The following is a 12,571-nucleotide window of genomic DNA, read 5'->3' as shown; positions in this document are numbered from 1 at the left end:
TCCTGCTGCGTCCTCCCTTCTCCTTCTTGGGGTGATTCGCTACTCGCCGGGGGCCGCGCTCGCTGTGTGTGTGTTTACAAACACGGCAGCGGAGAAGGAAGGAAGGAGCGCCGTACCAATGCGAGGAGAGGGTGAAAGAGAGCGCTTCGTGACGTCATTTAGGAGTGGAAAGATGAACGCGGGAGGCTCGAGGGAGAAGGGCGAACGATGAGAGAGCTGCGTGGCGCGTATCGTGCGTAGTTGCGACCCTGCTCCAGCGTCCGCGCGGACGAAAGTTGCGTCCAAGTCCACGCTAGATGCCCTTCCCCTGCTGTTTCGTAATTTATCTTTTTTTCCTTTTATCTCTTCCGTAGCAAGGGAAAGGAGGGCGGGAGTCATTCCGATCCTTTCCCGTGATCTGCTTCGGCCGCGGTTGCGTCGTGCTGTCCCTCCTCGTGGGAGGGATGGAGGGGGCCCGCAATTTACAAGACCTGCCAACCTGCCTTCCCTGCTCGGAATTAAAGTAAAGATACGAAGTGCTACTACCGCTTGGCCCCCGATGCTGCCCCGCAGGCGCGTGGAACTTGTTCGTCCAGAAGCGATACAAGAGAGGCACGCGACCAGCTCTGCGCGTGCATGGGGTGTCGAGTCCGCGCGCTTTCGCGACCCGAGATTTACTTGCTGCAAGTTGCTTGCTGGCTCCGCAACTTTGCTTCCCATTTTCTTTGCGCTTGAGCCGTTGCTGAGAGGGAGAGAGAGTTCACGGGACGTTAGTCGTCGTTCTTGCTTTGTCTTTTTTTTTTTTTTTTCATCAATTCTTATTCTCTCTTCCTTCTCGCGATACTCTTCGCGATCGTGTATACATGTGCACCTTGTACCGGTCGCCTGCTGATTGAGGGTTTCGGATTTCCCGGGCGTTACGCCCGAGTTCACTCGCGTAGTGCCCTCCCCCCAGCTGTCCCTTCCATGCGTGTTGCTGATCTTGGAGGACTGAGAGAGGGAGAAGTGGTCCGGACTTGGACCCGCGCGCTTTCGGTCACGCTCGACGGCATCCTGCTTTCTCGTGTATAGGAGCGTGGTCGCCCAGTAGAGTAGCTTTGACAGTCGGTTCCTGCCGGCGAGTCGGTTTCACGTCCTCGTTTATAGGGAACCGTCGCGACGGCAATCACTCCTTGAGCGAGTGAGCTTACTTGTGTAATGCTATAACGGTTATGGATTGTCGAGTATGAGGGACCCTCTATTGAAAAGAACGGTTTTGCAAGGAGTGGTGGGAGAGGTATGAGACGTTAACGAAAATTGTCCGCATTTCGCTGCTTTCGTTAGAGATGGCCGTTATGGCGTGTGTTAAAGCGCAAAGCAGGAAGTACTGTTGAACGGAATCATTTTGGATCGAAGTATATGCGAGCTTTGGAGAGGATCGTTGAGGTTAGCGATATGTGTTGCTTGCCGTACAAAACCTGCTTGCGAAGCCGAGGCTAGCCTATGTCGCAAGTACTGGCCGCCGTGTAAGACCGAAACGACAGCTGCTAAATTACAACAACGCGCCCTGCAGCCCATGATGTATCGTAGCAGTTGTCCCTTCGGTGTAGCTCATTGCCTGCGACACGTTGCTTGTGGACTGCTGGACTATCAGTCTGCTGGACTACCAGTCTTCACAGAGTAGTTGAGTGCGCCGGAGAAACTGATGTTGTGTGACCAAAATAGCGTTTGGAGACTTCGAGGGGTGTTCCGTGTGTGCGCGCCTTTCTATTAAATGCACAGAAATTGCCGCTGTAAGTGAAGGTCTTGTCCGACTGATCTTAAGCGCCAAGTTGGAGCATCTGCTCGGGCAGTATCAGAATAAATTGAAGACGGTAAAGGCTCGACCGACTGTCGCCGATTTGCACAAGGCGCTCGGAGACACTTGTTGCAGGGGCTGCCGGTGAAAAGGACGCTGCGCAACACTTTTCGACTGAGCAAGCGTCATTCCAATTCATCTTATGTCGAAACGCGAGCAGACTGCGATATGACGTCAGCAATCTTCGTTCGTGCCTCCTCAAGTGGCCCCTTCCCCCACCCACACACAATGCACAATGCGCCGAAGTCGCTTGTGGATCTTGCGGTACGTTTCACAACAGCCTCCCGAGAGCGTCTGTGTTGCTTTTCGACCGTTTACGTACGGGGGTTACTGCCGTCTCCGAGGGTGACGTCCAGCAGACGCATGCTCCTCAACGCTGCTCTGCGGCTGTCGCGACGCGGGCCCCGTACATGGGGCGCCGGTATACCCTCCTCCAGGCAGCGATCGAGGGTCCGCTGCTCAGCGGGCACGCAGGCAGGCAGGCAAGGCGGCGGCGGCGTTTTCGCAACCGGTGGGCCGGCATGTGGGTGCCCCGTTCGCAGAAGCCGCTCGTCTCGGGGCACCCCTCTTTGCGTAACGAGCCCCAGTCTCGCGGGCTTGCTGCCCAGCCGCTAATCGCCCCGCCGGTGCCCCCCTCTCGTCGTCTTCCTCCCTGGTCTGTCCGGAGGCGGTCGGCGTGGCGCGTGCCTTCTCGCTCTTCGTGGGCAGGCCGCAGCGAACCGTGGTACTCGTCGCTGAGGGAGGGAATCGACTTCATTAATTTCAGAGGATAAAGTATCGCCGTTGTCCACTTATTATTGCGCACTGCCGCCGAGCTGAAACATAAGTATACTGTGTTTCTCAATAGTGCGGCATCGGTCTGGCAGCTATTAAAGGACCCCTGACACCAAAATTGAAACCCCGAGATGTTTTTGTTGTTTGACTTTCCTGTATACGGGGACACATCTGACTGATTATTAGTGACGAACGTTGCCTTTAAGATATCTTAATTTGGTTTTAAAAGTAAGCGTGAGTGCTCATTTGAGTTGGCTGCACCTCGCGACATCCTGGTATGACGTAGATAGAGGCCCCGTGTGACGTTCCACGAGTAAAGCAAGTATTGTGGACGTCACGGAAGGTTTGCGGGGTGCACGTGCACAATACGACGACTGGCACTCGGCGAGGCCTATTGTTCCGCACCCCTCTCGCTTTGTTATCGGGCTGCTCTCGAGATAGTTTTCGTGAGGGGACACGCGAGGCACCCACATACTTTCAATCTCTACCGCGCGCGGGGCCCCGATTTGAAAACCGCGCTTTCAACGTCACCACAGCTTGAGTGCACGTGGTCTCTGACGCTCCCCCGCATGGGGCGCTAGTTTCTTGTGGTTTTTAGGCGGGCGTTTTGAAGTGACGCTAAAATGGTCACAATTAACTACGCTAGAATTAGTTATACGATACGTAAGCATTTACATTTAACTTAGGGATTACCAGCACTACAAATAAGTAAAAAAGTCACCAACAAAAATTTTGCTGTCAGGGGCCCTTTAACCTCGGCCAGTCTTGGCCTGAGCCGCTACGTGTATGGATAGATCGCGAGCCTGTTTCTCCGCGTCAGCATCGCTTGCTGAATTGCCATTGTTGTTCATCGCTTCTACTTTTTTGGTAAATCAAGTGCAATATAAGAAGAAAGGCAGCCTCATAATTATGCAATGCGGTGATGGAATTCATGAGATGCTACGACGGCTGGTTCGCTTTCTCGAAGGCTGATTAGCCTCCGTGCACCTGTCATTGCGGTAAGACGCATGACTGTACGTGGAAAGCCTTGGAAGCCTCGTATATTTCTTTACGCATGCAATGCTTTTGTAGCGCCCGTTGTCGGAGATCTTCAAACGACGTTGAGCCAAATGCCAGAGCCCAGACCCGTAGAAAGGGGGGCGGGGGGCCAGGCCACAGTCTCCCCCTCCCCGAAATTCTGATGGAGAGGGTGTTTTATCGAATATAGAAAATGAAATAGGTGTTTGTTCTAAAATAGTCAAGGCCTTCAGCAAGTGCCTCCCCCCTGGAAAAAATTCCTGGCTACGGGCCTGCCAGAGCCGTTATCCGGGCCTTTCAGGGCCGCATTACGTAATATTGGGTTGCTGCCCAAACCAGTTGCAGAACTATTGCTTTCGAATTCTAAATCTTTGTTCTCAATATCACTGAAGCTGTAATTTTTAGTACGCTGAAGTTTTATTCCAAAGGCAGATACAGGATACCATCGATTTGGTTGTCATCTCTTGGCGCTGAGACACTGTTGCCTGTGCAGGGATGCAACAGCTGCACCAATTGCGCCATTTTGATACAATTTCGTTTTTCTGCGCCGAGCTGCGCCAAAACCGCGATCTTTCTCGAAATTGCGCCACGCTGCGCCAAAACGCCCCCTGTAACCGCAAAATTTTTCGGTTGCGCTAGTTTTAGCCTCGTTTTAACGCAAAACGAGGCCCGTATTGGCGACCTAATGTTGGGAGAAGCACCAGAGGCACCTTCATCCAATCCAATTCGACCCAGTGGCGCTTGACTCAAACAAGACGTTAATGTGTTCCGCTGGCCCAAATGTTTGTTCTCTGGTTCAAACGCTGCTTTACATGGTCATTCAGCATGAGCAAAGGTGAGCGCCCATTTAATGTGGAAGCACCGCAAAAAGTTAACTGACAAACGAGCCGTTTGACACGTGCTGCAATCTTAGTGGGGATGTCGTTATTGTTTGGTGGAGTCCGGTTCAACGCTGCTGGTTTCCGGAGAATTCACTGGCATTATTCAGCATGTTATGTACTGAAAACATGATTGTGGTGGTGACATCGAAATGTTCGCATATATTTTTTGGTTACTGTTCCAAAAGCAAGCTTTGTTTGTGCTCCGAATTTGGAATTTTGAGCCAAAACGGAGTTTTTTTTTCCCGTAACCTGCTCCAAATTTGGATTTTCCTGCTCCAAAAGAGAGATTTTCCTGCTCCAAAAATTGCTCCAAATCCTATTTTGGCTGTTGCATCCCTGCCTGTGCTAATTTCAACGCCAGCGGTCCGTAAGTTTCGCGGCACAGGATTACGGGCTGTTGCGCCGCCTCCTTGGAGAGATAGCGCCACGTTGGGTCACTACGCGTATACGCCGGCAGCGTTCGGAACGGCGCTGATGGTGCTTGGCCGAGACGAGATTTACAACGAGGTTCACTTCTAAACAGATTTATTCCCGCTCACTATTGTTTCAGGCCTGCGTGGCGTCATGGCCGCACGTTAAGATTATGGCTAGTATCATCTATACCAATTTGCATTGCCGGAAGCCATTTCATGCTGACATCTACTCTCGATACGGAGAGAGAGAGAGAGAGAGCCATTTTTTATGCGAACAAAAGTTCTCGAACCAAGCACAGTTCTGGCAAAGAGGTCAGCGGTGAAGATAACGCAGTTCTGACAGGGAAGTTTGTGGCATCGCTGCATCCGTGCAGCATATTATCTTCTTTGGTGTGTGTGTGTGTGTGTGTGTGTGTGTGTGTGTGTGTGTGTGTGTGTGTGTGTGTGTGTGTGTGTGTGTGTGTGTGTGTGTGTGTGTGTGTGTGTGTGTGTGTGTGTGTGTGTGTGTGTGTGTGTGTGTGTGTGTGTGTGTGTGTGTGTGTGTGTGTGTGTGTGTGTGTGTGTGTGTGTTACAAGCTGCCACCAGCGCGAAGTCGGCGACGGGATGACAGCAGGTTAGTTCGTTCCGTACGTAAGCAGAGACAGTGAAGAGATCAGAGACGTGTGAAAACAAAACAAAAAACTTTACTCTAGGGATATTGCAGCACAGGGAATCTAGCACAACACTTAATACAACTAACAAAATACATATAAAATCAATAAATCAACGTACAGGAGAGAAGTATTACAAACTATACAAAACTAACAAACAATAGAACTACAGAAGAGAAAGTTCGAGGATAAAAAGCAGGTGAAGGCATACGTGTGATGACTGGCAGCGTTGAGTCCACGACGGTCGGAAGCGAGAAGTCGAAGAGAGTTCTGGCACGACTGCGATGTCGGTGGTGTTGCAACGCTGGTGTTTCCGGGAGGCTTGAAGGCGATCTCGGGCAGGTTGAGCTAACCCGAGAGGAAGTCCCGATGTCTACGTTGCCGACGTTACTTTCTCGTCACAACTAGACGAACGGCTATGTTTAGGTGGCCAGCCGATACAGAGCCACACTAAAAACTTCTAGAAGGGATACTTGTTGATCTGCTTAAAATCCTGCGCTTAAATCATCCTCCGTGTCCCCTCATTCTCTTCCTGGGGGAAAAAAGGGACCTCTACATGGGTCCAATCATGCGCGTTTCATTGTTAGAAACTCCGCCCTAAAAATATATTAACCACTCCCCTTTTTAATTAGGAGAGGGTTCTCAACTGAGCGAGAGTGACACCTGTTGGGGTGCTGTCATATGGCTTGTCCACCAGAAGTTTTTCCCGTGGGAACGGTCAGTTTGTTTGGCTCTCAGCCGGTGCGTCTTGTAGCCAAAAGCTTGTTCGGTGTACATCGCGGCCTTCCAAGATCCTGCCGCCGCCGCCGTAGGTACAAAGGATCAATCGTCCGCGGCGACGTTCGAAGAAGGACACCCCATTCAGCACTTCCCCGCTCTTTTCGTGAGTACGCGGCTCCCGCCGGTCAGCGGGGAAGTGCGGCGCCCGTCAATTAGCCGTGACGCCGGGTCGCAAAAACGGCAGTCCGTGACAGTGTGTGTGTGTGTGTGTGAAATAACCATGGTATGACTGTCTAGTTCGACATAATCGTAATGATACCGAGAACTTTGTCAGGACCCAAATGCCGCTTCCATCTTTGCAATACTCCAATACACCTATGCACCAGAGCTCGGGGCAGCAAAATGTGCCGACGCCTTCCTCTCGCGGTTCATCAAGATCGTGGAAATCGTTTGAGGAGCTGGCAAACCACCTTGGCACGCGCCGAGGGAGAACTGTGCATCGGCGTGAAGGACTCCGCCCATGCGGCCTCAAGTAACGGTAATCCCCGGGGCGGCATGACGTGCCCACGTGTGCATGAGCGTGCACAGCGCTGTGGAGCCCGCGAATGTTTCTGTTGACCGACCTTTGGGAGGAGAGGGCAGGCAGGATGAAGAAAAGAAAACTATAGGTGCGAGCCGTGGTGGCGTCTTCGAGGCAACGCAGCCCCGCGATCACGAAAAGTGGGGGCGTTCGAAAAAGATGATGAGGAGGAGGGCAGCGATGGTCCCCTTTTCATTCTTCTTCGAAGAGCTCGAAAGGTGCGCGTTGGCAAGGGGGCCGGAAATTACAGCCATCGGCGAGGCTCGGAGAAGCCTCCAGAGGGACTCAGCGACTGCGGCGGATGGAGGGGTTCCGCTGTTGTGGGGGAAGGGGGGAGGGGTTCTATATGGGTTGGCCACGAAACTGCCACGAGACTCACGCCCGCGCAATGCACGCACACTCCTCATCATGCCATAGCGACCCTCTTCTTCTTATCGTCCTCCCCCCCCTTCCCCCATCCCCTTGCAATGCTGTTCCCGTTCACGCACCAGCTAGATTTCTGGTTTCTCGAACGGGAGGACCTGTCCGGCACATTGTGTGGTTTTTCTCTTTTCCGTGAATCCAGTTCTTTCGGCAGTGTGTCCGTTCTCGTCTTATCTGTTCTTCTTCGGTACATGTGTGCGTGTACTGCATTCATCTGCGCGGCATGCGGCGTCAAGTCTATTTACTCCCTGCCTCCTTCGCCGTCAAAATTTTTGACGTACGTCATGCGGAAGAAAGTCCGGCCATTTGTCGACTCGCAGCGCGCACGACTCGAGCTCTGGAGACGATGAATGGGGGGAGCACGCTGGCTTCGCTTCGGCGAAGGCCACTTGGCGTATAGCTCTTCTCTCGACAGGTAGGGAGAGGGTGTGGTTGGTCGAGTTTGGACAGGGAACCTTGCTGACTGCGTCGACGTGCAGCAACGCTGGAGATGGAAGGACTGAGGCTGCTTTAGCGTCCATGTGGCCTCGTAGATTAACATGCATATGCCGAAGTAGAGAAAAGTAGATTTCCTTGGATATCATTTTCTTTGGTGTCAAGAGACGAGAACACAAAGGGAGACGTACACTATAGCGCATTGGGTTCTCTGGCGCCAAAAAAAGTGTTATCCAAGTTAGAATACCAACACGCCTGACATACGGCGCTGCTAAACAACATTTACATTGAACGCGCTCACGGATCTGGCCGCGTGGCCGTGTTCGCTCGAGAGAAGCATCTGAACCTCCCTATCATAGCGTGCCATGAGTGCAGAACTTCCAGTACTCATTTTATTTTAATGTACCCTCTTTTTCCGTCACGATACCCACTGCCGGCTGATGTCCATGCAGGCGTCAGCCGTCGACTTGACAATTATACGGCGCGGCCAGCAGACTGTTCGTCAGGTCGAAGAGCTGGAAGTTGTTTGGGAAAGCGAAAGACTGATGAATGCTTGCGAATTAAAACTTGAAAGCGGTCACTTAAAGGGACACTAAAGAGAAACAATGAATTGGTTTAGATTGATAAAATGTGCTCGGAGAACTCTTGTGTAGTTTATTTCACCACCATAGGTTTATTATTAGAGGAGAAAACCAAGTTCAAAGTCTCATTTTTAAATTTCGCGCCGAACTTTGTAATTCGTGACGTAAAAGACTTCAAAGAGCATTTAACGTATTTTGGTGCCACTGGCTCGACGAAATTTCCACAAACTCGTTATGTCAAGTCTCTGGCCCCCTCAGATGACAATGTACGTCGATTTAATCGATTAGGAACTACGTAGGCCCAAGCAGGCGCCGTCAAAAATATGTGACGTCGCGGCAAATGGTGCGGGAATTCCATGGTGGCGTCGCCACCTGTATTTTCTTTTTGCGCGTTTTCTCGCTTATTAAGCGTCTTCTCGCAGAAAGCGTGGTATTTTTGGTACCGTGGAAGACTACTTTACTAATGCGAGAAAAATCGTTTTGCTCTTTAGTGTCCCTTTAACACCGAATGTTTGCGTAGTCAGTTTGGATTTTCACTTCTCGCTCCCTTGGTAACTCGCACCAAGGACCTGCACGCGTACACGATGTGGAGGAAACATTATCCTCCCAAACGCTTGCATTAAGAAACTCAGTATGCACCACGCGCAGAGTACGATCTGGAAATCGCTCCATACTGCATTATGTACAGATCGCAATCTTGGCGGTTCGTGTAAGCTCGGTCGTGTGTGCTTTTACGTTTTCTTTGTCGAGGCCTCGGCGAAGACGACGTTTCATTCGCGAACGCGGCTCACCTATCCGGCCTGCCTTCGTTGCCTTGGAACGCGCTGCGCTTTGCGTTCGTCTCTTCCGGACTTATAATCGCCCTCTTCGATTTTTGTCGCAGCTGTCGGCGCCTCGAAGCGTATATATACTGCACTGCTGGAGCGTGTGCTTGTATGACCTCAGCTGCGTTGTCGTTTGCGTAATACTTGTGCAAGACCCGCGGCCTTCTCCAGACTGGTGCTTTTTCCCTCGGTCCTTCCCTGCACGGATGCAAGCAAAACGTGAGAGAGTCGTTTCTGTCATTTTGGAAAAGGCACAGCGCGGCGCGTAGTGCATCGCGCAGGAAATAAAAAGAAATGAACGACCCCGTGGAGCGATGGTGGCAAAACAGGCCACGCGACGGAGACCCAAAACCAAAGCTTTGCTTCTGTCGTCACCTTTCCGGAAGCGTATGCGCATACTCGTACTGGTTTTCTCTTTCTTATTGTTCTTTCTTTTTTTTTTCGTCGACTTGCCACCGAGCCAATTTGTTCTCATGTCGGTTTCCGTCGTTGAAATGCCAACACCAACGAAAACCGGGGAGAGGAAAAATACAGAGAAAAAACGCGAAGAAATAACGGAAGCCTCAACGTTGTCCTTGTGTCCTGCATTCGCCGACTTTAGTTTACCAGAGCCGCTCTTGTACACTTCTCAGGTTTACCTATTTCTAGCTCCTTACAGCGGCTTGTTTGGCGGCTGTATACAGAATGGAGTAGGTTAATGAACTGGGGAGTCGTCGAGATCGCTTGTTCTAAAATCCTCAGAGCTTCGTTAGCGTCGACACGCCTTCCCGGCGGAGTATATATTCGCAGCGACACTCTTCTCCCAGACAATCAATCGCGCGATATTTCGATGCCACTGCGCTGCCTCTTCAGCCTCGTTAATCGCAGCTCGTCAACATGCGTAAGCACGCAAACATTGCTGCGTTCGTTTGTCTCTTTTGTATAGCACCGTAGTCGTTGATGCGATGTGGCGCAGGGAAAGTCCGGTGTGGTGATGAGACCCAGTGACCACAGCTTTTCACTTGTCGTGGCTGCAGCGGTGGTCAAGCGGTTAGAGCGTCCGCTTCCAGCGCAGGAGGTGCTAAGTTCGATTCCCAGTGCCGCCGGGCGCTCGCAGGTTTTGGGGAGAGAGGCGCTCCGACCTGGCGCTCGGTATTGTTTTGTGGGTACTCATTTCTCGAGAATGTAGCTTGTTCATTCCCCTCCGCCCGACGACGCTGCGCCGTGCTCTTCTATGGGTTGCAGAAATAAGCGACCTTCCTGTCCTCAAACCACTCCTCTTTTACTTGTCATCTCAAAGTGACTGTCAGTTGTGGTTCGCCATCTTTGTTCCGTCCCTCTTTCCTGAGACCAACTTGTCGGAGACTTTGCGTAGATGCGCCTACAGCTTCTCGACACTCCTTGTACACAACTGTAAAATGCAATGTCGTTTATGTTTCGGAGAGTGCGCCAGGGCACATCCTTATCGTTCTTCATTGAATGCCTCGAAGGGAAAGGAGACTCGCTTCTTCTTCGAATGCGAAGCCGCATGCATTGTGCCGGCGCTGAACCGTATCGACCCTGTATTCGCTTCGTTCTCGAAATGGCTTCCTTCCGAGAAGCGAGTGAGAGTCCGTGACGAGACGTCACCACTTGCCAGGTGCGCAAGAGAGCATGGAAGTCGCTGTGTGACGTCTTCGTTGGCTGAGTGGTTCCGAGATATGGGCGTGTAGCCTGCCTCACCGCTGTTTCTCAAGTCACGCACGATTTTGGCTCTCACCTCAAGTGAAATTTTTTCCCGCGTACAATGGCGTGACTATATACTAGATGTTTCGTGCAGTCACTCGCTCATTCGGTAATCCACTTGGTAGCCAGGCCATTCAGCTGCCAGTATAGGACTACGGGTCGAGCCATGGGCTTGTTCACATCTCAGAGTGGTTAATAAGTGTATTCGTTACTGTTCGCGGCAGAGCACTGCATACGCTGCTTCCTTCTGCGATATTGTGGGTGTTTCACAGTTATAATAACAACGCACTTATATTTGTTGTTGATATCGTTTAAGTATGTACTATCGTGAGCGTTGTGAGCGGGCAAATAGCCTCGAACCCGACGCGGAACGATTCGCGGCGGCCGCTTTCGGAAGCAAAGTGGCAAGGGCGCCAAGATGGCACATTCCGTCGATAGCTGAAATAACGATACCCGGAGGACATGCATGGCGCTGTCAGTGCAGCTTCTGTAGTACCTCACGCTCCTGAAGTGCCTGGCCAAGCGGCTTGCGTTCCCGTAGATAGAGCGCTTATAGCACAGTCAATGCCTGTATCGCTTTGCAATATCCTCCGGGACTTGCTGACCGCCGAGCGTATAGTGTCGTAGGCGTCATAATCCGCGTAAGTTTCGGAGAGAGTCAACGCGAAGCGAGAGGAAACGCGGAGCGTTCGCACCACCTCTCTCAGAGCTCCGCATAACGCCAACGTTTTCCATCGAGCGAAACCTGTTCATGTTTGCCGGTTGCCTGTGCGCGCTTGAAACCATGGTCACTATATAAGTTAGGAAGCGAATGCTTCGTGGAATTCATGCGGCTCGTAAAACAACGAATCTTCGTGTAGTTGTTATGCCATGCTATCGGTATCATTGCTTCGACTTTCGGAGTGAAACTGGGACTTCTTTTCTTTCATTTTTTCTTCTTTTTTTAAATTATTTCGTCGCCGCCTCCGTTCATCGCTTCACGCACCCCCGCACGCTTCATGACAAGGGGTTCAGTGCAGGTTGCTTTACTTGTACAATCGGCGGGATACTTTCGTAAGCCCTCCGGGTGGGGCCACCGAGGTGTGGTGTTTGCGCAGTCCACCAGAACCTGGAGTGCCTGGCGGGCGGGAAGTTGCACCTGCATTCCAATAGAGACGTTGCTCACCTATACACAGGGCCCCTTTGCACGGGTGCCTCGCGCGTGTCCGGCACGCACGTGCGGGCCCTGAAAAGGCAGCGCTCGTCGGCCGCAGCCCGGCAACGGGCCCATAGAGCACGGCCCCGGTGCGTGCGCTGTGCACACACACACGGGGCGAAGCAGGGACACGAGTGCTGGGCGTTGTCTATACTCCCGCAGGTGCCGCCGCCGCCGCCGCACGTGCGCATTCCACTGGGAGCGGTCGGTGGACCTCTCTTCTCCCTTGGCGGCGACAGGTGGCGAGGCGGTGTGCGCGACCCGGGCGACCTTGCCGCGACCCTGACCCCTTCCGCCCCCTCGCAGCAGCCGCCGCCCCAGTGGTGTCGGTTCAGATGGAGCAGACCCGGGCCGTTGACGAGTGCCGGTTCTCGCGCTGTTTATTCGCAGCGAGTGTGTTCAGGCGCCCTTCTCTCTTTCTCGTGCCTCGAAGATAAGAAAAAGGAAGAGTGTTGCCTCTTTATTTCTTTTGCGGCCTTTCCACGCTGGCATTCTAGCCGTGCGCTGGGAGATTTCGCTTTTGTTCTCCGCTTGATCCTTACGTCGGTCGGGCGGGG

General features: G+C 52.3%; 1 protein-coding gene across 7 annotated transcripts in view; it reads left to right on the top strand.

The window, feature by feature from the left end:
• Positions 1-12,571, top strand: part of LOC119387257 (elongation factor-like GTPase 1) — a 429,910-nt gene that overhangs the window by 372,119 nt on the left and 45,220 nt on the right. The gene's annotated exons all lie outside the window — the stretch shown is intronic.

This window comes from Rhipicephalus sanguineus, chromosome 3 (genome assembly GCF_013339695.2).
Source record: "Rhipicephalus sanguineus isolate Rsan-2018 chromosome 3, BIME_Rsan_1.4, whole genome shotgun sequence".
Classification (NCBI taxonomy): Eukaryota; Metazoa; Arthropoda; class Arachnida; order Ixodida; family Ixodidae; genus Rhipicephalus; species Rhipicephalus sanguineus.
This window is presented reverse-complemented; position numbering and strand designations above follow the sequence as displayed.